The sequence below is a fragment of the Manis javanica genome, chromosome 6 (genome assembly GCF_040802235.1).
Source record: "Manis javanica isolate MJ-LG chromosome 6, MJ_LKY, whole genome shotgun sequence".
Lineage (NCBI taxonomy): Eukaryota > Metazoa > Chordata > Mammalia > Pholidota > Manidae > Manis > Manis javanica.
The window spans coordinates 148,194,897-148,220,949 of record NC_133161.1 but is presented as its reverse complement, the minus strand read 5'-3'; the positions used below and the strand labels follow the sequence as shown (position 1 = coordinate 148,220,949).

Here is a 26,053-nt window from a genome sequence, read left to right as displayed (position 1 = left end):
TGCGTTCCTCGGCGGCCTCCTCCGCCTCCCAGACCCCCAGCGTGAACGTCTTGCAGCCCCTCGGCAGCTCCACACGCCTGCTTCGCCCTCCCCGACTCGCCCGCCTCTCTCTGTAAGAATACTTGTGGATACACTGGCTCACCTGGGTAACTCATCCTAAGGTCCTTGTTGCTACTTGAATTAATGAGAATCAGGTTCCAGGGATTAGGATGCTCACATCTGGGGCTGGGGGCTCACCGTTTTTCCCACCACACTAGGAAAATACAGAGTAATTTTCCAAGTACTTACACAAAATCTTTTCCTTACACTATGTTAGAATCATAAAACTTTTAAATAAGTCGAACACATTGGAAAAACTGTTAGCTTTTGTGACGGTTAATTTTATGTGTCAACTTGGCTGGGCCACAGTGCCCAGATATGTTCAAACAGTATTCTAGATAGTTCAGTGAAGATTTAAAAAATGAGGTTAATGTCTAAATCAGTGGACTTCGATATTAAAGCAGATTGCCCTCCGTAAGGGGGGTGGGCCTCATCCCATCAGCTGGAAGCCTTAATAGGAAACGACTGGCCTTCCCAGAAGAGGCGGGCGTTGCCCCGACAGGCTGCTCTCAGAGTCGCGCTGCCCCTCTGCCCCATCCCCAGCCCGACGGCCTGCCCTGCGGATTCTGGACGCTCGGAGCCGCCACCAGCTCACGAGACGATTCCCTGAGGTAGACGATCTTCTCTCTCTTTTTCAGAGCGTGTATGCGCATCCTGTTGGGTCTGTCTCTCTGGAGAACCCCGACTAACACAGATGTTGGTCCTGAGAGTGGCTCTAGAGGAAGAGTCTTAGGGATGAGTTTTCTGAATTGGTTTTGGGGTTTCTGGAGTTGGTTCTCAGATCCTATAGCTGCGTCTCCCCGGTATTGCTTAGTTATGTAATGAGTGGCTTTTAGGGCAACGGTAATTCATCTGGTTTCCTCCACAGAGTGTGAACACAGTGCTTTATGTATTTGTTCGGTTTTCTTTTTACTCTGTTTCAAAGTGCTCGTTGTCCTGGCATTAGTCATGGTTCAGGGAACCAACCCTTGCTCACACCAGGTGTGTAGCTAAAAATTCACCTGCCCACATACTGTTCGTCTTAAAGCTCTGACTGCCAACAGGAAGTGATGTGTCAGCATGACCTCCAATTTACTTAGTTCCACAATGACAGCGTCTCCTGAGTGTGTTACTTGTACCCTTGCGGGGTTCGTAAGCTTGGTAGACTGTCCAGCTTCTCCCGGATGGACATGCTGTCCAGGAGAGGCATACGTCCCTCCGACTGGAGGCCCACTCCTCTGAGGTCAGGAGTCATCAGTGACCTTCACGAGTCTCTCCCTCCTGTGGGGCTGGGGGACTTTTCTGAGAACTGTGGTGTCGTTTTATGTTTTCAGCATTTTCAGAATAAACTACGAAAGAGTCTCAACTCTAATCTGTATTTCTAAGGGTACAAAGGTTTCTTTTCCTTTCCTCTGTGGCTGGGATCTTTCAAAATCCTCTTATGAGTGGTTTATTTCCAGCACTCTGTGCTGTATACTTTAACAGGCAGATTTCTTGTATCTTTTCTTCCTCTCTGACAAGCCAGGTTTGCAGCCCACATCTAAAGATTTCTAGCTATGTGAACATAGGCAAACCCATTTAGCTTTTCTGACCACATTAAAAAAATCGGAGTGTTAAACTCTCTCCATCTCATAGGACTGTTGTGAAAATGAAATGAGGTATGAATGTACCTGCTTAGCTTGGCACGTTAGGGGTCAGTGATGGGCTCGTGTCACACATCATCCTCTCTGCCATTTATGTGCAAATTGCTTCCCTCCAATGTCATTCAAAAGCATCAGCCTAAATGTGCAGGGAGCTGGGGGGGCATTGGAGACAATCACCTACAGCAGGAAGTAACCATAGCATCCTGTCTATAGTCCTTTGTTACAATGTCTCTACGTTCTTGATGGTCACTTAGCTAAGCGGTCCTTCGGGGGCACCATCTGCGCCTGTTGACGTGTTCCTGGAAAGCGTGCTTCTAAAACCTGCTCATTCCCTCTGTCTCTGCACGTGATGACCCGCCAACCTCTCGAGTGCTGGCCATTTGCAAGGTATTGATTTGCCTACTCTCGCACCCCCTTCTAGGACGCACACACATTGTAAAACTTGTTTCTTCCTTTATACAATAGGATTTTCTTTATTTTCTATGTTCTGACAATAGCCCAGTTTCAATCTTCGCCCCAGAATTTTAGTGCTGTGTTTTCCTGCACCCGGTGCATGTGGAGAGGGATGCGAGGCATTAGCTGGTGCGGCTGAAGGGGGGTCTGGGCATTAACCGACAGCAGAGGCGAGTTTGGGGCATGAGCTGATATCAGTGCTGAAAGAATGTGTTTAAAAAGAAATAAGAGCCATTCATTTCTGCAGCAAGGATCAAAATTATAATAAAGTATAAAAATAAATTTAAAACATTAACTTATAAATATAATAGGCAACATTTCTTGAGTACTTAAAAAATGTGTCAGTCGCCAAGTTGAGTACTTTTATGTGTCAACTTGGCTGGGCCACAGTGCCCAGATATGTTCAAACAGTATTCTAGATAGTTCAGTGAAGATTTAAAAAATGAGGTTAATGTCTAAATCGGTGGACTTCGATATTAAAGCAGATTGCCCTCCATAAGGGGGGTGGGCCTCATCCCATCAGCTGGAAGCCTTAATAGGAAACGACTGGCCTTCCCAGAAGAGGCGGGCGTTGCCCCGACAGGCTGCTCTCAGAGTCGCGCTGCCCCTCTGCCCCGTCCCCAGCCCGACGGCCTGCCCTGCTAAACCCTTTTCTTGGGTTATAACCCTGTCATTTTGCCAAACTATCCTTCAAGTCATTTCAACCCCTACTCTCATTTATAGAGGAGAAAACAGAGACTTGGATGGATCAAAGCGCTAACTCAGGATCACACACATCTGGTGGGCAGTGAATCGTGTTCACAAGTCCGGGCTTTACAGGGACTCTAATGTTATGCGCCTACTCCAGACCAACCAAGAGAAACGAAGTGGGTAGGAGGATGAGGATCAAGAGCCTGGATCTTTAACCGATGTGAGTTGGGCTGGAGGAAATGGCTTAGGCAAGGACCCCGCGTTGCCGCGTCCCTCAGTTCAGCGTATGGGGAGGTTTGGTTCTTCAAGGCAGACACACGTCACCGGCCTGCTGCTGCCTTGGGTCACTCCAGGGAGGAGCCGGGAAACAGAGAGAGTGAGTCCCTGCAAACCCTTTTTACTGCTGATGAGAACTGGATTGTAGGATGTGGTTTAATGAGTCATCCAAACGGCCGCCTGGGCTGACCTGGGAATCAGGCCGGCTCCGCCGCCGGGGCCCTGATGCAGTGCGGGGCCCCCGGAGCTGCCGCTCGGGTCCCCCTCTGCCTCTGGCTCCTTCGCTGCCCTTATTCTCACCCATTCCTTCCTCAGCAGCATCTGCGTCGAGGCCTGGGGGTCTCCCCTCTAGATCAGTGGTATAAAGCTCAGGCTCGGAAGTGCTCCTGTAGGACCCCAACCTCCCTGAGAAATAAGTTAGCCTAAGAGTAGCCATCTTGAAGCCCAAAAAGCCATTCTGATATATGACTCAGAGGGAACAACTGAAACCAGGTAACTCCTCTGGAAAAACAAGTTAATCAATCATGACTGCTGGCAGCGCTAACCTTTGGGTTAGTTAAACATAAAAGCTGACCCTACCTTGCTACACCCCCAGGACGTGGCACCAACTCAGAAATCGTAGGTTTGAAAAATTACTGCCTTTGTAGTATTGTTATCTTGCTATGTAGTATTGTTATCTTGTTACTACAACATAATCTGTAACCATGGTAAGTCTCTAGGGCTAAATGCCTCAGAAAATCCTATATAACCACTTAGTTGTAAGTACTCAGGGTCCTTGTTGAGACCCGCTGCGACGGGCAGACTTGGACCCCAACTAGTTGGCTTCTGAATAAATTCCTCTTGCTTGTTGCATCAAGAAACGTCTTTGGTGAGTGATTTGGGGCGGCGCCTTCCTCAGGGGAATCCAACACTCCCACCTGTGACCCAAGCCGCTGTGTTGGGGAAGGGCTGTGGGGCAAGGGAAGCATTTTCTGTCACTTCTGGGAATAAGTCAAAGTGAGACTCAAACCGTAAACTACAACGAATGTGCCCATTTCCCTCAGTGGGTCGACACTGACGCTGTCATAAAGAAGAGCTGAGTTTTAGGCCTGCCCACTGCCCCCAGATTAGCAGAGAGCTTTAGGATCTTGTGCCTTGCTTGGGATGGGGATGGGGGATGGGGGGATAGGGTGGGGCGTGGGCCTCCCACACCCGTTTGGAAGGAGCTCTTGAGCGTAGCCATCTCTGGGCCGACTGGGTGGTGCCCCGCTGTGCACATGTGCATGTGACCCGTTCCAGCAGGGTCCGCTTGTCCCGGCAGGCCGCTCACTCCGGGGCTGGCCGACCCCATGTGGCTGATTTCATTTGGGGCTTTCGAGATTGAACTTTGAGGCATGTGATGGGTCACGTGCTCCATCTCAGAAGTTCTGCTGGGTTTTGCAATGAACATTCGAGCACCTTACATAAAAGCATATTTTAGACACCAGTCTTCCTTTCCCAGTACTTAAACCGTATCTTTTTATTCTTGGAAACTTAGCTTCATACTATGAAAGGACTCAATGCTGAGTCTTCTCCTTGGGTATCCGACTAGGGGGTTTTCAACAAAGCTTGAGGTTTTTGCATCAGAGACATTTGCTTCACAAAGTAACTGAGCGCTGAGATCTACATTCAGCCTGGAGTTTCTCAGATTGCATCTTGCCAGTAAATTCGATGAGTTATATGCTTCCAAACTACGTGGTCTTTGCTCTGTGCCTCAGTTTCCTCACCTGTAAATGGGAATTATGGTAATATTTGGTAATATTGTTTTTTATAGCATCACATGTAAGTGCAATCAAAACAGTATCACACATACTGGGGAGGTGAGGGAGTGATCAGAATAGAGATTTTTTTAATGAAGAGCTTACCTGGATGTTTACTTTATGTAGAGCTTTAAAGTTATGATAATTTCAATGTTCCTATACTTTATCAGTTTGATACTGTAATACTGTTACCTGCACGTTATAGATGGGAAAACTCAGGCCCATCAAGATTGCATGTCTTGATTAAAGTGGAGCAGCCGGTAGACAGCAGAGATGGGAAGACGGCCCAGAACTTTGACTCATCATCTGCCTTCTGGTTAGACATTTTGGATGAGCTTTCTATTTAGTTAGTATTAATCTTCTTCACCAAAGCTAGGGAAAACTGTTTCTCCATCCCTTCTTTTGTGTCTAGGGATTTTGCTTCACGCTCCGCCCCTGGAGCCCTTTGCTAACCTGGCTCAATCCCATATACATGAGCTAATTGGCGAGATTGCTTCCTTGTTAAACTGCCTGGGTGCATGTGGTCTTTGGCACTCACTTGTAAATTCTAGATTTCAGATTCTTCAAAGTATCGTTTGTACACACTAGAGATACACCAAAGTTTGGCTTCACCCCAGGAATTTGGCCTAAAAATCTGTTCATCCTCGGTCATTCTCCTCGGGTATTGGACCAGCCTAGGTGAAGGTTAAAACATAACTTTGGGCACCTTTGGACTCATATGTGGTCAATAACAGCATCATCTTTTGCTTTGCTATCGTGTCTAAGCAGTTTAGCAATATAAGCGATACAGATCTGACATGTTATTCAAATTTATTTAAATATAAGTGAGCTCACTTTAATTATAAGTGAGCATTCTATGTTAGAGTGAAAATCTCTGTGTAATTTATATATGAACATTCCCAGTACATTAAAAGTATGAAGGCATATTTATTACCATAATTATAAAATAGAACAATTATCATGAAAGCTGTTCAATTTTTGTACAAAAATAATGAAGAATCTTTAAGTAGAAAAATAAGGACATAGGTTAACAGTTCATAGGAAAAGGAAGGTAACTTCAGGAAGTTATCCTTTTTCATCAAATAAATATAAGAATTTAAATAATATAAAGAAGGATAAAAATATGATTATGTCACAGTTGTAATATAAAATGATTAATATATCAAACAAAATAAGCTTTAAGAACTATTAAAAATTTTTGTTTTCTAATTCATTTAGGCTATGATTCTTTTGAGAAAAATTTCATTTGGTATTTCTTTATGTCTTGTAAGAATGACGTAAGAATGTCCTTTGTGACCTCCAAATTTCATGAGAAGGGAAGGCTTTAAAATCACCTACAAACACCAGCTATAAAAAAGAATACTGGAGTAGACCGAAAGAGGAAAACACTAGAAAAAATTAGGTTCCCCCAGATTTCTTGTTCTTTTGCCAATTTTAATGAGATATTTCCTCACGAGTGCTTTGTATAGGAGCCACCGAGCAGCTGACTGTGTTAAAGAAATACTGCTCCTGAAGTCAAGCTTAAAATTTCAAAATTTCACTTCTAAAAGTTTAGTGATAAAATTGCAATAATCATACTATTTTTGGTATAATAATACATTTTGTATAGGTGTAAGTTTTGTATACACTTAAATAAAATAATACATTTTTTACCCCATAACTTCCTTCTACAATGGCTATTTTCAGCTTTGACACGGCGTTCACTGAGTATTGATTTTAACACTTTGACCATTGGGCATTTGACCAAAATCTATATTTGGTGAACTTGTACTATAAACTATCTCGTATAATATTGGCAGCTGTGTTGTGCCCTCGGTAGTGGGTTGGTGGCCCCCCATTAGGGAGAATTTCTGGTGTGCAGAAATGATGACGTATCTTGTAGGGTCTTTATTCTGTCAGTTGAGCCAGGTTTTCTGTCAAGAATATCAAACAAATTAAACAAAACAAAACAAAAAAACCCTGAAAACATCTAGTGGGTGTCAGGTATTGTAAGAAATCCAGTATGCCAAATCCAGAGATCAGTTTGAGGGTTTTTATCCAAACCAGAGGTGGGTGAGGAGCAGAAATCCTAAGACCAAGAACTAGCAGGAGCCCCACCTTAGGGCCCAAGAGCCGGAGTGTCTGAAGGACCACGAATCAGCAGGTGGCTTCCTCTCAGAGGACTGGGCGTGTGGAAGCACAGTTCCGTCCCTGCTCCTATGCCAGGGTTGCTGTGGCTACCGGGAGATCCGGGTCCCCCATCTCTTTGCTTAATTTGCAGTGGTATCGCACAAAGATATCAATCTTACTCTCTTCTTTTATCGTCAGTGAGACACTCCTGTCTTTTACCTTCCCTCTTTCCAGGTTTATTTTTTGAATGAAGGAAGTGCCTAGACAGGAGACATGACACTACAGTAATGGACAGCTTCCTAACTTAGTGGTTCAATCCAAAAACACCTTTATTACTTGCTCCCTCTGTTTCTAGGCTCCTGGTGTCTGCCTCCGCGGTGACCCTCAGGACCCAGGCCCGCAGAGAATCTGGCACCTGGTAGCTGCGCCCCCGGAGCACATGGCTTCTCCAGCCACTGCTGCCGGGAGGGAGTGGGGAACAGCAGCTGGGCTTCTCTGCCTCTGCCCTGTGGCCCCTGCTCACCATCCGCGGGCCTAAACTAGCCCCGTTTGGGCCATTTGGGCTGAGAACGGAAGGGAGGAGAACCAGGTTTTGGTGACTACTGACCACGGAGACTGCAGTGTGTATCCTAGTCACCAAACCATCAGTTCCCCTTCTCCAAAAGCCCAGTTCCAGGGAGTGGCCGCTCACGGTCCCGGGCTCAGAGCCCAGGGCTCTGCGGGGAGCGTCCCAGTCTCTGCTTCAGACCTGGGCCCGGCTCCTCTTCCCCTGGAAGCTGTGGACGGAAAAGGAGGGTGACCCGCTCTGCCACGGGCCCCACGCACAACCTCCAGCACGCACAAGCAGTGGCCGGCGCTCAGAACTCCCGGGTCCCCGGGCGGGCACTGCAGAGGGGCGCGCTCTGCCCCCAGAGCTTGTCCTTTCTGTCCTTGGCTCCTGGCATGGGAGATTTTTCCTTTTACCATCTTCTTCTTCAGCCACAACTGACACTGACTTTGGGAAACAGGCCCAGCCTGTGTTCTGACTGGAAAGGTTGGGACCCAACAGGGTCTTAATCTTTCAAAGACGTAGAGAGCTGCTTTCCATTTGATTCCCAGTCATCTGCATGTGCCGGAAGCGGTAGCCATAGTCACAGTTCTATTTTTGCTTATTATTATAATTATCATTTTATTTTGAAACTTTCTCAAGCACATAGAAAAGCTGCAGCTATGGCACAAAGACCTTTTCCCTGAGCCACTTGAAATCAAGTTGCTGATCTGATGCCCCTAAGTATGCAAGGACGCTCTTCTGTGTAACCAAAGTGTAATCATTAGAACTAGGAATCAACACGAATGGATTATGTCACCTAATCCTCAGACACATACAATCTTTGCCAATATTTAAAAAATGTTCTTTAGAGCAAAAGAACCCAGTTCCAAATCACGAGTCGCTTCTCATTGTCATGTCATCCCTAGAGTGTCTCTCACTGTGGTCCCGGTCCTCAGTCTTTCCTGGACTTGCCTTCCTGTGACACTCTTGAAGGTTATAGATCAATACTGTGTCCCCTGTCCCTTGTCCCTCCGTTTGCATTTGTTTCATGTTTCCCCATTATCGGATTTAAGCTGTGCATTTTGTCAGGACCCTTGCAGAGAAGATGCTGTGTTCTCATCACAGGCTCTTGGGTGACACGGCTTGAATCTATCCCTTTGGTCACCCATGAGATGAGTCTTCCTTGCTTCTCCACCGTAAAGCGTACATTTTCCATCCAGAATCACGAACTGTTGTGGGAAGCTATTTTGGAACTATGTATAGGTCCCATTTGTCATCAAACTTGCAATGTATTCATTTATCAATTTGTATTAGAGTGTATGTATAGTTTCCATTTTACTTAATGGATTATAATCCATTACCATCATTATTTATTTTGGTGATCCAATTGTCATTGATTTGACCCGTGAATGCCCCTTTGAGCAGGCATCTCTGTCCTTACGACATGTCTTTAGCATTCTTTGAGCAATTCCTTGTTTTCTACGAAAAGAAGATACTTCAAGCTCTTTATACATGTTTCCTGCTCCAGCTCTGCTGTCAGCCATTCCTCTGTGGAGCCCTGGCTTCTTTGGTGGAGATGGCGAGCTCAGAGGCCGCGATCCGGGCACTGGTGTGCCCACTCAGGCCCTCAGGGTGGCTGCAGAATCTGTGTGCGTGTCTGTGGAGATGCAGACACATGCACATCTGTATTAATATTTTTATTAAATATCATATCGAGTATAACATATACAAGTTCAAACTGATGCCTCGTGGGGCTCCTTCAGAGCCCCTTCCCTTTTGTACTTGAAGTGCGCTTCCCTGACCCCGAAATCTGCCTCCCAATTTCCTTATTCCGTCAGTGCCTGGCATCCCCTGCTGCTGCCCGGCCCCTGCACGAACACCCTCCTCGTTGCTGTGACGTCCTGCCTGGTGTGCTCACCCAGCGTGGGTGCCCCCTCATCCCGCCCCAGATCTGCTGCCATGCCAAGCTGCCCCTCCGCGGGCTGCTTCCCCACCCGGCTGGGTCTCTGATGCCCATACGTGGGCACCCTCCATGGGAACGCCTTTTCACCTGGGCTCCGAAACGCCGTGACAGGCTGTCCTCCTATGGGCGGCTCTGTCACCCGGCTCAGGCTTCGTCCCACATGCCCAATCTGCACCAGCCCCCCAGCCCCTTGGCTGCCCCGGGGCCGCGTGCGCCTCCACGCTGATGCCCTCGGACAGCCCCCACTGCACAGGGATGCCCTCTGCACCCCTGAGGCCTGCCCCCCATGCTCCCTCCTCTGGGTGACCCTCTCCGCGCCCCATTCCGGTGCCCACCCGGGCAGCTGTCCTAGGCACGTGCCCCCCTCATTCAGGCCCTCGCCCCCCGGGGCCCCAGAGCCGCCCCGCCCCTGCTCCGGGTGGAGGGCTGCCTTCCTCCGCCCACCTCACAGTTTCAGGGCCAGATTCTCCCAAAAGGGGAGGGAAGAGAGGAGACAGATGCCACCGTTCCTTTGGGACACTTTTCTCGTGTCTGCTGCGTTCCTTTCCGTTTCGCCTCCACGGCTTTTCTCTCTCCCTCTTGTGTGGGCTGGTTTTACTCTGGGTATTTGACATAAGTAATTTTATACAGTTGAAAAAGATTTACTGAGCAATATATCCTTAATCTCATCCTTGCCCTTAGGTAATATAATCTGTTGAAACATTTTATTGGCATCTCCCTTAAAATTGCTTTCTGACTTGACTCTTAAATTCTATTTGGAGTCTAGAAGCAGTCGGGCTCTTTTTTTTTTCTTTAACCTTGCAAAGCCCCAATTCCTAAATCTCTCAATTTCCTTTCATTTCTACTTTCAAACTGCACAATTTTCTCCTGGGCTTATGCCTACCTTATAACACCGAGCCCCAACACCACAATGTCCCTAAACAAACACCCTCACACGTTTTCCCCTAAGGCTGCTGGTTCACTCAGATCAGGATCTTATTTCTCAAGTCACAGAGTGACAGTTTCACTGAATATTTAGTCACTACAGAGCATGAGTCACAGGCTTTCTAGCTTCTCAAGTCAATTTCCTTGCCAATGACCATCTGTGAAGTCAGAGACACGTGTTTTGGGTTATTGTTTACCAGGGCACCCAACTTCTGGTAGGAAATTTTGTATTAATCCTAATGGACTCAGGTTATGTTCTGGTAACAGTCCAAGGTTTCCACGTCTTGATTTCCTGATCACACTGTCTGTCCTATTCTGGTTGATGAGACGAAGGGACAGCATAGTTCCTCAGAAGCCCAGGCCGTGAGAGGCTCTGCCACCTGTAGCCCCACCATCTGAACAGCTAACTCCCAGTGACTAGGTAGGGGCTGGGGAAGAGGGCATGGGCTTCTTGCCGCCTTGGGCCAGATGTGACCTGTACCCCTGATGGCCACATTTCACTGGTAGGATTAGTTACACGGTCCCAATCAACAGCCAAGCAGCTCAAAGTATAGCGTTCCGTGCGCTGGCCAGGGCGGAGCTAGGCATTGGCAAACGCTAGTGTCAAAAATTCACTAATAACAAGTAAAACCATTGAATTGCCAAAGCAGTAGTTAGTAACAATTTATTGGTGCACACATCAAAAGGTTTGCAGACCCAAACACTCAGACCAAAACATGGTTTGAGGCTCAGGGGTAGGTGTGTTGTTATGAAGCAGCTTCTATAGTGAGAAGGCCATGACTGTGTATTCTTACCAGTGATTGCTTCTAGTAGTCGGATTTTCTTAAATGATAGGGAATTGGTCAGTGGTTTACCTGTATCAACCTTGGGAAACAGTTCCAAGATTAACTTTTGATTTCCAGAGGCATAAACAAGTAATGACCCCAGTCAAGTTAGTCTTGCAAAATAAGCTAAAATAAGCTTTGTGTGTACACCTTAACTGGTTTTCTCTGTAAAATGGGAATTGTCAAGTCTTAGACATAATAGATGTAAGATGCCTTTTAGAGACGTTGGGGAGCTATCCAAGAACCATTTGGATTTGGTAATCTGGCATTTAGAAAAGAGGTAAGACTGGAGATACACATTTGTGGATGTCCAGTGTATGGATGGTATTTTAAGGCTGGATATGATGGCCAAGGGAGAGAGTACGGACAAAAAAGAGTAGAGGTCCCGAGACTGAGCCCAGGACACAGTCAGATCTGGAGATGATGAATGTCCAGTAGAGGAAAATGGAAGTTTCCGTGGTGAACAGGAGGAAAGGTTGTGCTGCGTTCAAGTGGACCAGAAGCATGTTTCAAGGAGCAGGGAGTTCAAATGCTAGTGGGAGGCGAGGTGATAATCAACATATTCAACAGTCAGCATGGTAAAATAAACAAATATAAAAGTGATCTATAACAACCTAAAAGAAATCCCCCTTTATCTTTTAAAAAAGCTAGCTAAAAAAAAGAAAGGAGGCATTACGATTAGCATGTATAGTGGAGGGGGGCATGGGAGGGCTGTGCCACAGAGAGAAGACAAGTGGTGATTCTACAGCATCTTACTATGTTGATGGACAGTGACTATGAATGGAGCTGTGGGGGGGACTTGTGCAGGGGGGAGCCTAGTAAACATAATGTCCTTCATGTAATTGTAGATTAATGATGCCAAAATAAAATTAAAAAGAAAAAAAAGCTAGCTAAATATATTATAATTCCATCATGACATAGCCATGCTATGAATTGTTCATCAAACCATTGTAATAAATTCCAAATCCCTTGTTAAGTTTTAGAGATTGTTGGGGTGGTCTCTTGTTCGAGGAGGCTGTCGCTGGCTAAACGGAGCCCTGGTCTGAGCGATGCTTTGGTGAAGAGGGGCTGCATCAAACACACAGAGCTTCCCTGCTCTCGGCTTCTATTGAAAAGCAATTACATTACAATTGTTCTACCTTCCCAAATGTTTTAGCCCTTATATTACTGATTTTGTGTGTTAAAAATCTTTATCGATTAATCAAGAAAATCACTTTGGAATGTCACATTTTAATCGGGTGGAATATGATCCTTTAGGCCAAACAGGAGGCAGAGCGCTGTGTCCGCTGAGAGCACCGGCCGGGTGCAGACGGGCTGAGTGTCCATCTAGGTTCTGACATTCAAGCTTCAAAGAACTTTTCCGCACGCAAGTTCTCTCATCTGTAAAAATGGTGGTGATTATGATCGTTAAGTACTTACATGCGTTGGTACTTACTAGACACAGAGCGAATGTTATCGTGATTGCTGTCATTTTTATTAACTAAATGATTGCTGTTAATTCTTGAGATGGGTGAGTGTTGAGGGGTTTTAATGAGTCTGTTCTGTTGATGGTGGTGAAATTCAGCAGTGACTCATGCTCTGGGTACCCTGACCTCTGTCCTCAAGGGCCCCACCCATTCCTTCCTGCCCGCCTGTTGCCCCTGCTGCCCTTAGCTCGTTCCTGAAGGAGTCCTATGGAGGCCACGGTCCTCTGCAGTTGCATGAAGGCAAGACTAGAATGAGCACCAGCAGCCCTGGGCCCGAGCTGGGAGGCCAGAAGAGCCTGGGCATTGGCTCACTGGAGTGCCTGTGGCACCAGGGACCCTCTGCCAACCTCTGGGCCTGGTAGACCCAGGATCTTGGGTGGGCCCCGGAGAGCCACAGTGGGCAGGCTGGCTTTCCAGGAGCCTGGTGGACACCAGGAAGCTTCCTGGAGCACTCCCCTTGGAGGTGGGGGCATAGCTGCCAGGGGGTCAGGACCCTCAGGGGCTTAACTGGCACACACACTGTTGGTCCATGAGAAGAGAAGGTGGCCTTACCACTGGGGCCGGCTGGGGCCTGGAGCCCTGGCAGTGCCCGGGATTAACCCTTTAACTCCTGGACCCTGAGAAGGCGAAGAGTGGGTTCCGGGGGTAGCAGCAGTTGGCAGGGGCCCTCAGATGGGTCAGAAATGTGCCTATTTATCAATGCTGTGGGCCTAGTCCAGTATTTCACCAGAACAGCTGTAGCTGTGTGTACGGCTGGGTGTCGGCTCTGCTGCCCATTCAAGGAACCGAGTGCTGGCACTGAGATTTTGCCGTGGCGGCCGTTGATGTCTGCATGAGCCCGCAGAGCTTGAGTCTGACGAGCAGGTTCAAGGGAAAGGCAAGGAGAGCTGGAGACTCTTTCAAAGGATTTTGCTACAAAGAGAAGGAGAGAAATGGGGTTGGAGATGACGCATCAAAAGGAGCGTTTCTTAAACTGGAAGAGTTCACAGCAGTTTTGTGATGCTGATGAAAAGCCCTTCAGACAGATGATACCTACCTGAGCTATTACCCAGGGGTGTGTGTGGGGTGTCCTAAGGCTACACATTTTTCTCAGTATTGTTTTCAGCTTTTCTTCCCATTATTTCCATTATGAAGTGCCAGGTATCCCTCCCATTATTATGCTGTCTCCTCTTGTTATAGCTGCTGCCCTGATTCATTTCTGGACATTCTTCTTTCTTTGCCTCTATTTTTAGTGTAAAGTCTGCTTAATAAATCAGTAAGTACCCAGGGGGCCTGCCTGTAGGGGATGTGTGCTCTTTTCTCTGCAGGGTAACCAACATTTCAGTATCTTAAACCGTGGCCCAGAGATTCACATGCCATCCTGTAGTGTCAGCTTTACAGGCAATCTTGCTTGCTCATCACATATCCATCCGTATTGTCTATTGTCTATCTATCCATCTGTCTATCTATATCTATCATTATCTATCTATCTATCTATCTATCTATCTATCTATCTATCTATCTATCTATCTAATCTATCTATCTATATCTATTTATCTATCTATCCATCTATCATCTATCATCTATCATCTATCATTTAATTCTAGAAAGAGATTAAATCACTCTGGGTGTGTATTGAAATAATTTCTTGATTCAAATCCCAACCTTAGTTGAAATTAAAATACTTCTACCTGAATCTCATGAAAGTCTTCTGTTAAGACAACCTTCCCTAGAGAGCTTCCCCATTCTCCACCCCTCCATCCCCCAGAAATGAGTTAAAGTGGTGAGGATGGGAGCCTGATAAACCCCATCTAGTGTCCATCACGTCCTAGATTCCGGGGCATCAGAGAGAGCCAGCCCCCCTTGACTTCTCATGTCCCCTCTCTGGTGTTTCTACGGAGGGTGAAATGATGTCTCCTTTTTAAAGGTTACGGAAGGCAACGGTGGAACAGAGGAGTTAAGAGCCCAAACTATTGTATGAGACCGACCAGCCCTGTGCTGACCAGCTCTGTGTCATATTCCCTGGAAAGTGGGGATGAAACCTTAACGCTTTATCAGGGTTCTGGCTCAAAGGGGGAAGAAAAATAAAGTTCTTAGCTTTACAAACAAGTCCTTGTTTACTGTATAGCAAAGGATCTCTACTTCACTATGAGTACCACACTTTGTTCTGAGTCTCTAAACTGTGATTTCTTCCAATATTTCTAAATCCTCAAGCATAATTTTCTCAATAGACAATACTATTTTTCTGGAAAGAAAGCCTTATTTATTAATACAATGGATGTCAACAGAAAATCAGAACATTCTGAAATCTTTATCTCATAGTGACTCTCAGAAATCTGTTATTTTAATGAAATAACATTACATGCAGAAATGGGTGTTAAAAACCTGTGACGAAGTGACAAGCAGATTACTTCTTATTTTCAGTTTTCTTGTTCACAGAGTGAGGAGTCAGGTACAGAGAACCCCTAAGGCCCCTTTTAATAAATGTATGCAGCCAACATCAGTTTCAAATTTCTGCAAAGGAGATTTGAGGTTGAATGAAATAAAAAGTGGGCCGTGGTTAGCGTCTACTGCCTTCTTTCGCCTGGTCCCTGGGCAGCGTCGTGGGGATCCGCTGGGAGGAGCAGACACTGGCAGCCACCACGCCCCTCCCTGCTCTGCACCCTGCACCCCGTTAGCTCACCACAGCTCTCTCCCCAGCTGTGCGACGAGGGCTCGCGGCCCCACCTCTGGGCCACAGCCAGCCTCGGCCTCGGCCTCACGTGCATGGCCACATCAGCTTGCCATCCTGGCACCTAAACATCTGTTCCACACTCTGTGTCTTCGTGACATTCAGGAGGCACTCGGCAGGGTTTAGTTTGCTTTTCCCTCCAAGACTCAATCAGCTACGGTGAAAACTACCGCCTCCTGTAGAGGCAGCGTCGTCCTCCTTGCCTCCCACCATCATCTGGCCCTTCGCCACCCGGCGTTTCTTCCCAGGTGGGCGATGCCATCTTGGTTTTGGTCAAGGAGCAAGAACCATTCTGATGGTATTCCTTTTGGTGACAGAAGCTCTTTTTCTCTGTTCCTTATTCTCTCAGTAACCTTTCATTTGACATTTCTAGAATGTTCATGCCCCATTCTTTTTTCAGAACAGAGAAAAATAATTAAAAATGAAAATTAACAGGGTAAAATGTTGTTCCCCTTGGAAGGGAGGGGTTTGGAGAGGGTGATATTTAGTGAATAGCAGTAGCTTTCTATGGTAGCATTTCAGGCAATTTTACCTCCCATTTCACCATCTGGTCCTTCCGGCGAGGAAAGGCACGCGGGTGCGCAGTGGGAAATGCAGGTTGTTTGAAAGAAAGTTGAGGTTCTTAGAGTAGGGCTCTCTGGAAGATGTCAGAGATGAGATAAAAACAAATATTCACACTCAGGAGTGGTGGCATTTAATAAAGTGATTAAGCAGTGACATTAAATAAGTTCTCAGACCATTTTGAAGTGATTAATGTGGGTGGATGGAGGCCGGAATTCACTGGGGAAGGAAGATGGGGATGTTTTTCTTGATTAAAAATGCAAGCAGTGGTGCTAAAAATTTCATGGGAAGTTTTGGTTGATTGTCCTTGACATTAAATGACATTGATTATTAAAAAGACTTCTTCCTCTCCCTGCCCCAGGGGTGGAGAAGACAGAGCCTATGGAGGAATGGAAATATTTGCAAGCAGATTCTGGGCTGGGTTGGAGTTTTTTGCAAATACTTTTGGTTCATCTCCGTCCATTAACCTCTCCCGTTTCCTAGGTAAATTTCACTGGCCCAAAAGCGTTGCTTCCATTTACTAGAATGGCACTACCTCCCTGAGAGCATAGTGGCTAAGTACCTACCTGTAGGTTGTTGGGGGATTCAGTGGGAAACTATGTGTAAAGTGCTTGGCAGAGAATAAGATACATGGCAACGGTTCAAAAATGTAAGATACTATTGCTGTTGTTACTATTGTGTTCTATCTTTGTTTCCACGGGTTCTGATGGAAAGAGTTCTGTAGACTCTCTATCCAGCAACTATACCCATGGAGCTGTCTCCCTGTGCTAACCTAGCAGAAAAGCATACAACACACAGGTGAATTTCACCTGTAGTAAAACTCATGCTCATAAAACACCATGTAAACACCATGCCTGTTTTACTGTTCAAGCAGGTATGTGACTGATATTTGTTGAATGACTCTGATCTGTGCAGAACTTATGAGCAAATGAAAATTAGATGGACACTTTCATTCAGACAGAAGATAATACGGCCCTGGCTGGCCCAGCTTCCTACTTAAAGCAGGAATCACAATCTTAGCTTTCCTTTGAATGTTTATCTACTTCTGTAACATTGGGATTGGCTGAATGTTGACATCTTTTCTTGAGCAAAACGCAGGATACATTCTTGGACAAACGTCGAGTGCACTTGCTGAGATCTGTTGATGCACTAGTTGGATCACAGTGGAAGTCTGGGGTACATGTGGTGATTCTTTATCTGTATTTGAGTCAGTCCTGGTCTATAGCCCGGATTCTCTCACTGGAGAGGCAGCGTAGTGGGTGAGAGTTTGGGCTTTGGAGTTTGGGCTAGAATCAGAGGAGAAAACCTAAGACAGGGCCCTTCATTTGACGGGCCCCGTCCAAAGCCCTAGCAATGTATGCACATGGTCATATATTTTAGTAAAAAAAAAAAATCATATATATTCTATATTGATTTATGTATTATTATATATTGATGGATGTATATAAAACATGCATATCTACTTTGTAAAACTACATTTATACATATGTATATATTTGTATTACATGTAATATATAAAAAATTGCAATTAGGCAAGACTGAGGGCTCTTTCCACCCCAATTTATATGAAGAGGCAAAGAATGAACCACCATTAAAATAACAAACATTGATTGACTATTTCATACATTTTAGTGGAAATATTTTGAAATACATAGCAAGGAGAAATGGAAACAAAATACAAACACAAGTATGAAAATCGATACTCCTCTCTCAAAAGTGGACACACACAGACAGATAATCAGTGTTGATAGGACTTACCACCATCCACCACCTAGACAATGTGACATTTATTGAACATCTAACCAACATCAGCAGAAACAGCACAGCCATATTATGTGTCAACTTGAATAGGCTGAATACACTTCCCAGAATGTTCACGCTTATGTATTTTTTATTATGATGGGCCACGGGAGAGCCCCTGACTGGGCCCCAGTTTGTCCTGGATAACTGTCTTTACACCCATCCCCCCTCCCACCTGCCTCCCCAGTGGCTTGTAACCTCCCGCAGGGGATGTGAAGAGCAAACCTTGCAAGAATGCGTAATTGATCCCATAATTGTGTAAGGTCCAATTCCTGTAACAAATCTATATGTATCTCGTTTTTTCTTAAAAAAATTCTCTATGATACAATTAAAACACACACATATATACATACCCCAACCAATAAACAAAGATAAATAAACCCCCCAAAATGAGGAAGGGGAAGGTAGAGATGTGTCAGGCAGTTCATTAATAAAAATGTTGTTTTTCTAGATTTGGTAATGTTTGTTATGTATAAGCTTTTGAAATGTGTAATTTGTTATGATTTATCTCCTCATTCTAAATAGCCTTTGCTTTTGTACCTAATTTTGTGTTTTTAATGTACTGCTTGTCTTCCAGAAAAAGGAATTCATATCTGTCTCTGATGGGAATCCTAGATCTTCTCACTAATGGGGACGTGGGGCAGGTCCCCTCACTTTTCTGTGTCCCGGTTCAGGCTGTTCAACAGCAACAATCTGTTAAATAGTGTAATGATATTATGAAACTACTAAATTCAGGGCAGGGATTACATGAATTGATGCATGTTAAAGTGCTAATAAATATTAGCTATTCTAATTCTTAGTGATAATATCCTATTTTCCTACAGATTTCCCCATCTTGAAGTGAATGTAGTACAATATTCTTTGTCATGCTCATAATGGTTCTTGAAAATTCAATGGGAATAATATGTACATTGCTGTGAAGACGTAACCTTTTTCTTTCAATCATCTAAAGAAGGGCACACACATGTTCCCACATCCTATACCTCTTATACACATGTGCATGCACACACACTTTTAATTCCAACCTAGGATTCAAGCTGGTTGGCCAACTTTACCCATCCAGGCTGTTTCCATTTCAGCCAGGTAACCCTCAGGGGTCTGAAGTATGGCTCCATCAGCCTTGGCTGTAAGACCTTGGGCAAGTCACTTGAAGTCAATGTGCATCAGTTTCTCCTCTACAGAACTGCAATAATAATCATATTCCTCTCTAGGAGTGTGGGAAGATGAAATAAATGCATGCAAAAATACATAAGAAATAAACCACTGTAAGTATTTTTTTATTTTGGTATCATTAATATACAATTACATGAGCAACACTGTGGTTACTAGATTCCCCCTATTATCAAGTCCCCACCCCATACCCCATTACAGTCACTGTCCATCAACGTAGTAAGATGCTGTAGAGTCATTACTTGTCTTCTCTGTGCTACACTGTCTTCCCCATGTCACCCATCCTCCTGCTACACTATGTCTGCTAATCGTAATGCCCCTTGTTCCCCTTCTCCCTCCCCCCCCCAGTCTCTTTCCCTTTGGCAACTGTTAGTCCATTCTTGGGTTCTATGATTCTGCTGCTGTTTTGTTCCTTTAGTTTTTCCTTTGTTCTTATGCTCCACAGATGAGTGAAATCATTTGGTACCTGTCTTTCTCCACCTGGCTTATTTCACTGAGCATAATACCCTCCAGCTCCATCCATGTTGTTGCAAATGGTAGGATTTGTTTTCTTCTTATGGCTGAATAATACTCCATTGTGTATATGTACCACATCTTTATTCATTCATCTACTTACGGACACCTAGGTTGCTTCCATTTCTTGGCTATTGTAAATAGTGCTGCTATAAACATAGGGGTGCATACGTCTTTTTCAAACTGGGTTCCTGCATTCTTAGGGTAAATTCCTAGGAATGGAATTCCTGGGTCAAATGGTATTTCTCTTTTGAGTTTTTTGAGGAACCTCCATACTGCTTTCCACAATGGTTGAACTAATTTACATTCCCACCAGCAGTGTAGGAGGGTTCCTCTTTCTCCATATCCTCCCACTGTAAGTTTTTTACTTAGGTTTTACTAATACCTAGTGAGCGCTCACCAAGTGTTAGCTAACGTTCATAGCAAGTCAGTTTCTACTGGCATGACTGAGGCTACATTTGTGCTAAGCCGTCTCCCAGTTACATGGGTGACTGGTTGGCTGGTTAAAAAGAAGCCACAAAGTGAGGAAAAAGCAAGTTTTTCATAAAGCAAGTTGTATTACATTTAATGTCCTGCCTTCATTTTGATGACCTTCCTATTTTTTATATTTTATGTAATTTTGTTAGCGGTAGACGGTGATTTGTTATTTTATTTGACAGTGTAAAAAGTTGGCCTTCCTTTAAAAAAGAATTTACCGGTTCATGAAACCCCAGGTCCTGGGAATCATCAGTCTGGAAGATTGTAAGTCTCCTATCAGTTCTCAAATTCTACAGACATAAGTCCTTTCCTAAGGGTCACTGCTTTCACCAGGCGACTGGAGTCTATGCTTAACAAAGCTGGCCCCATCTTCCTGCATCAGCCTTCGTCTTCTCAGGCACCTCCTAAAGCAGGTGCAGAATGAAAACCCAGGCCTCTTTTCTCCACTCTCACTGGCCTGGAGTCACAGATAAGGGACCTAACTCTGAAGCCACAGTGATTCCCAGGACAGCTCCATCCCCTGGTCCTAAAAGGGAAGAATAAAGGAGTCCGCAAGCTCCTCCAGCCTTGAGCCAAGACAAGAGGACATCAGCGGAGGCAGGAGAGGCCGAGTGTCAGTAGACGAGGTGTCCACTGCCAGGGACGTGGTGCGAGGCCTGCCCTCGGCTCCTCACGTGCTGCTCCTCCCACCGGCTCACCTCTGTGCAAAGACAGCTATTTAATAGTCACGACCATTTCAAGGCCGGTGACAACCAATTAATAACAACACGTTCCTGAAATTTCAGCCCCCGCAAACACACAGTTTTAATCAAAAGAGCAGCCGGGCCCTCCACACCCCTCCTCTCACAGGTCCTGGCCTCCATCCGCCCACATTCATCACTTCAAATGGCCTGAGAACTTATTTAATGTCACTGCCTAATCACTTTATTAAATGTCATTGCTCCTGATTGTGGAGACTTTTTTATTTCCTGTCTCAGCCGTCTCCCCCAGACTCCAGCTCTGAGGACACCTATTCCCTGGGAAGGTGGACTGGGGGGCCCTCGTGTGCACTGCCTGCCTGCCGACCACGGTCCCGGGCCCATTCAAATGGGAGGCATTGGTGCCAAGGGGCCGCGCTGTCACGGAGCCCGCGGAAAGCAGACCCATTCAGCGCCTGACACGTACTGCCTCTCCCACTGGCCTTGGTAGAGACGGGAATATGGAAACAGCGGTTTGCAAAAGCAGCATTTTGGGAAAGCGGCCAGTTGTATGGCCTTTGCTAGGAGAGCGGTGTGTGCAGCTGTGGTGAGGAAGCAGAAAGCGCTTGTTTTCCCAGTTACCAGAGCAAGAATCTACATCGATTTATCTTTGGCTCACCAAAGCCTAGATTTCTCATCCTGACATCCAAAGCACCCCAAAACTCAGTCCTGTGCGTGCTTCCCGGCACGGTGTCCTCTACTTCCCCGGAGCAACCTCAGACCCACGGGCCCCTCCGGGGATGTTCCTTCCTGGCAATGTCTTCACTGCCCCCCCTTCGTCCCTGTGCCTCCTATGCCCTAGTCAGTCCTTCTCTGACTTAATCATTTATTTGACCCCAAACTGACGTCTTAAGCTCTTCCACGCGCCCAGCTCTGGAGGCTGGGAGAACAAGGGAGGGTCCTCACCTTCAGCGTGCGTAGTACCTTCTACGTGCAGACTGCAGGTAAGCGGAGCTGTGGGCGAGCCTCCCGGGGCGGACCCTGCCCGGCATCGCGCGCGGGGCAGCCGGGTGTACCGGGGACGTGGGGGGCGCGGGGCGGGCGGAGGGGGCCTTGCCGGGGCCCGCGGGCGGGCGGGGGCGCTGCGTCTCGGCCTGAGGTCCGCGGGCGCGCGTCTGCCAGGCCGCACGTGCGGCCGCGGGGCTCCTTGAACCTCCACTGGGGGACAAATAAGGGAAATGACAAGAGTAGTCCCGGTAATCGCTTCCCACACGGCGTGACCACAGCTGCTGGTAAATGCTGCCGCCGGACGGGAGCCTGCGTCTCCGGTCCCCGTGGATGGGACCCCGGGCTCCTTGCAGAGCGGCTGGGCTGCGGCGCCCCCTGGTGGCCACGCGGGCAGCGGCCTCTCGCGGCCGCCCCGAGCGGCTCTCCGGCCCCGGGGGCTTCATCGTTCCGGCCCGGCTGCGGGCGCACCGGGGAACCCTGCGGACCGAAAGTCAGTCTGGGAATCTCAGCCTTCCCAGGGCTTCCCAGGTCACTTTCGAATATTTGTCCTCGCTTCTCCTTCCTCGCTGGGCTCTCCCCCGCACCGAAGGGCACCACCCCAGAGCTGCTATTCAGAATCCAAATGCCATTTTTGGTGCCCCCACCGTTCTCAGCCCCCAGGCGGATACGCACTCAGCACCCCCGAGGCCCCCGGCCGCCCGCTGCTTACAGGACACCGGCGCCTCCCTGGGTTGGCAGGCAGCAGTCTGGCCTTGAGACCTCCTGCTTTTAGTTCACTAAATTTATTCCTCAACCAACCTTTGCCAGGCTAGAAGCATGCGGTTAACGGCTTCTTTTAAGTGACCGCATGAGCTCGGGTGTGTCCCTTGGGCAATTTCGTCATCTATAAAACCAGGGTTTGTGGCAAGAACGGTGTTGGTCTATCTTTTCACTCCAAGCACTCATAGGAGTTCCCTCAGCACCCTGATCGTTGCCCTTATTTCAAAAAAATCGCTTCTACAAATAAACTCATTGATTAAATAAATTAATTTGTCATCCATTGTTTTTCATCCAAGACGTATTTAACTGCTGTCGGTGCATCTGGTCAGAAGATAACGGATGTTACTGCAAAGAGTTAATGTCATTCACGCCAAAAACAGAACAAGAACTAAAGAACTGATAGTTCATGGAGCCCGCGCAGCCTTATCATGAGGAAACCTCGCATTTCTGTTAGTCATCTTGAAATAGTGAGCAGAGCACATGGCCTCATGTTACAGCCACCAGGGATCCCCACAATATAAAAGGGACCCGTTGAAATAAATGACCGCAAAGGTCACCCTGGCTCTGAGTGTAGGCTTCTCAGTCTCTCCCACCTTGAATCCCTCTAAACATTCCCTACGGTGAACGTAGCCCATCCCTCTTCAATTGCACCTGGCCCGTAAATAGATATTCCATCACAATGCCAACTCTAATTAATTAAAGTTGGAAGGAGTGGCCTATGCTGCTGCAAATTGAGCATATATGTGAAGAGCACTTAGAACAAATTAATTTCACATAGATTTAATGATTTATTATTGAATGCATGGTAATTAAACAGGTTTTGGTAGAGTATAAAGAGTCTAATTAATGTTAATTGTACATTGCCAAATCATATTTCTGAGTTTTCTTTTCTTTGCTGGTCCTTTAACATCTAAAAATCATCATTGTCCTTTGATGCTATGTACCATTCATCTACATCATTACCGTCGTGGCCGCCACCACCACCATCCCCATGACATGGTCACGGATAATCTCAAGCAAAAGCCTGTGCTCTCCAGCCAAGCAGATCTCAACAAGCAGATCTCCTTACTGCTATTGCTCCTATTTCCCCACAGGGCAACTGTGGCTCATTAAAAGGTCAGGTTACCCAAATTCTACCTAGCCTACTTTTTTTTTTTTTTTGAGAGGGCATCTCTCATATTTATTGATCAAATGGTTGTTAACAACAATAAAATTCTGTATAGGGGGGTCAGTGCTCAATGCACAATCATTAATCCATCTCAAGCCTAGTTCTCGTCAGTCTCCAATCTTCTGAAGCACAACGAACAAGTTCTTACATGGTGAATGAATTCTTACATAGTGAATAAGTTCTTACATGGTGAACAGTGCAAGGGCAGTCATCACAGAAACTTTCGGTTTTGATCACGCATTATGAACTATAAACAATCAGGTCAAATATGAATATTCGTTTGATTTTTATACTTGATTTATATGTGGATCCCACATTTCTCCCTTTATTATTATTATTATTATTTTTAATAAACTGCTGAAGTTCTACCTAGCCTACTTTATTGCCTTTCTCTCTCTCTCTCTCTCTCTATATATATATACACATATATGCCTTTATATATATACCCAAGCACATATAAAAATATGTATATAATATATACACATACACACCAAATACAGTATGTGATCCTTCATATGGTTATACAAGGAAGGAAAATAGCTATGAGGTAAATTTAAGAATAATTCGGACTTTCTGAATATGGATGTATACTAGATAAAATTACTGTATTACTATTGAAGTCTTTGGGTATCAAAACAGTATTGCAGTTCTATAGGAGAACATCTTTTTTCCTTAGCACATTCATGCTGGAATGTTCAGTGTGATGTGATGTCTGCAACTTATTTTAAAAATTTTTCTTAAAAAGAAAAAGGAAAGAAAGTGTCTTGGGTCCACAAAAGTGGCAAAATGAATCTGGGGAAGGGCCTGTGGGTGTCATTATGCTAGTTTCTGAAGTTTTTGGAAGGTTTGAAATTTTGAAAACACATGTTGGGGAAAGAAATTTTTTGAATCACTTGGGTCCTGGCATAGTTTTTCATACCCTTTGTTTCCTTAAAGCCCCATTTCTTCCCTGTGGTCCAGTTTCAGGAGGCGACTTTCTCCTTGTGTTGAGTCAGGATGGGCTGGGTAATGCTGCAGTGACAACCTGCAGATTTCAGTAACTGAAACCAATAAAGGTTTCGTGGCCATGAGATCAGTGGAAAGTAAAGCCATCCTCGCAAACGTCTCACGTACCCTCATTCTCTCCACATAAAAGCTCTGGCTCTGATGTGGACTCTCCCGCTCTATTCTCAAAGGAAAGGTTTCTTTCCTCTTATTTAAAGATGCCTGCTTCACGTGAACTCTGAACCTACCTCCTGTGGGCTTTCGCTTCCACAAGGTGTCTCTGGTTCCTCCATCTCTCACAGCACCAGCCTCCATATGTCAGAAAGCCCTGAGTTTGATCTTACTACGCCTTCTAATTCCCCCTCTTCTTTTTCCTGGTAAACCCTTCAAGCTTGTGGTCTCTACAGAAGTCTTCACTTCCTGATACCCCAGTCTGGGTTTTCATACAGGCTGGCATTTCCTCCCGAATTGTATTGAAACATCTTGCAAAACAAATAGGCGTTTTAGTCCCCTGCTCGTTTGTTCCTGATCTCTGCGCCGCGGCACGGCTGGCAGTCCCTTTGCTTGTGATAGCCTCTCCTACTTTGGTCTTTGTGGACCAGATTTGGGGGGTTCCGTCCCATTCTTGGGAATGCTCCTTATCTCCCTGAATGCCTCAGTTTTATCCTGCCTTCCCCAATGCGGGGGTTCTCTGAGGACCTTCCTTCAGACCTTCTCCTGGTTCCTCCAAGAGCTTATTGATGGCCGCCTCCAGTATATCTCTCTAGCGCACGTGAAATCACCCGTCATTTCAATTTCATGATCCCAGTCGCTTCTATGATTTTTCCAGTGGGGGGGACTCGCCCATCCCCACAAACTGAATTCGTTCTCACTTAACGTCTACACACTTCCTCTTTCCAGTACTGACGTCTGCCGGCCCCCACACCCGAGGCACTATTTTTCTGCCAGTTTCCCAGCCTGGTAGAATCTCTGCAGGATTCTTTGACTTTTCTTTCTTCTTTGTTCTTCATTTGTATTTCTAATGTCCCAAGTCCTGCCATTTTCCCTGAGGGTTACTGGCCCCTTGCTGCCTGCAGGTGCAGACCCTCACGAGGTAGCGTAGATCACAGAGAGTCTCGGGTTTGGGCTTTCTACTCTTGTTCCTGGTTCCCCCAAGCCACCCTTCAAACTGTTACCACTCAAATCTTCTTCTATCATCACAATGTATTTCTTATATCTTATTCTTTTCTTTCCAACGAACTCGTTAGCTCTTTGAAGTTCTACATAGTAATCCCCACAGCGCTGCACATGTGGCTGTAGTCAGTGGGTACTTACGATTCGGTTAGTTGATTTCTCTGAGATCCAGTGGGAAGTACTGGTTGTGTTTTCTTTATCATCTTACTCTAGGGAGAAACACCTGCCAATTTCTGGAAATGTTTTTTTCTCCTCAATCTCATATGGAAAGATTTGACCCCTGAAAGGGTGGCTGGTGGTTTCAAAGTCTTAGGGCACCC

At 46.0% G+C, this 26,053-nt stretch overlaps 1 protein-coding gene across 1 annotated transcript in view; it reads left to right on the top strand.

The window, feature by feature from the left end:
- The window catches only part of LOC108387179 (NXPE family member 2), a 40,388-nt gene extending 17,735 nt beyond the window's left edge, over positions 1-22,653 (top strand). Inside the window, 2 exon segments of the mRNA XM_073240031.1 lie at positions 19,420-21,645; positions 21,928-22,653. The gene's annotated coding sequence lies outside the window, so the exon portion shown is untranslated.
- Positions 22,654-26,053: the final 3,400 nt, after the last annotated feature.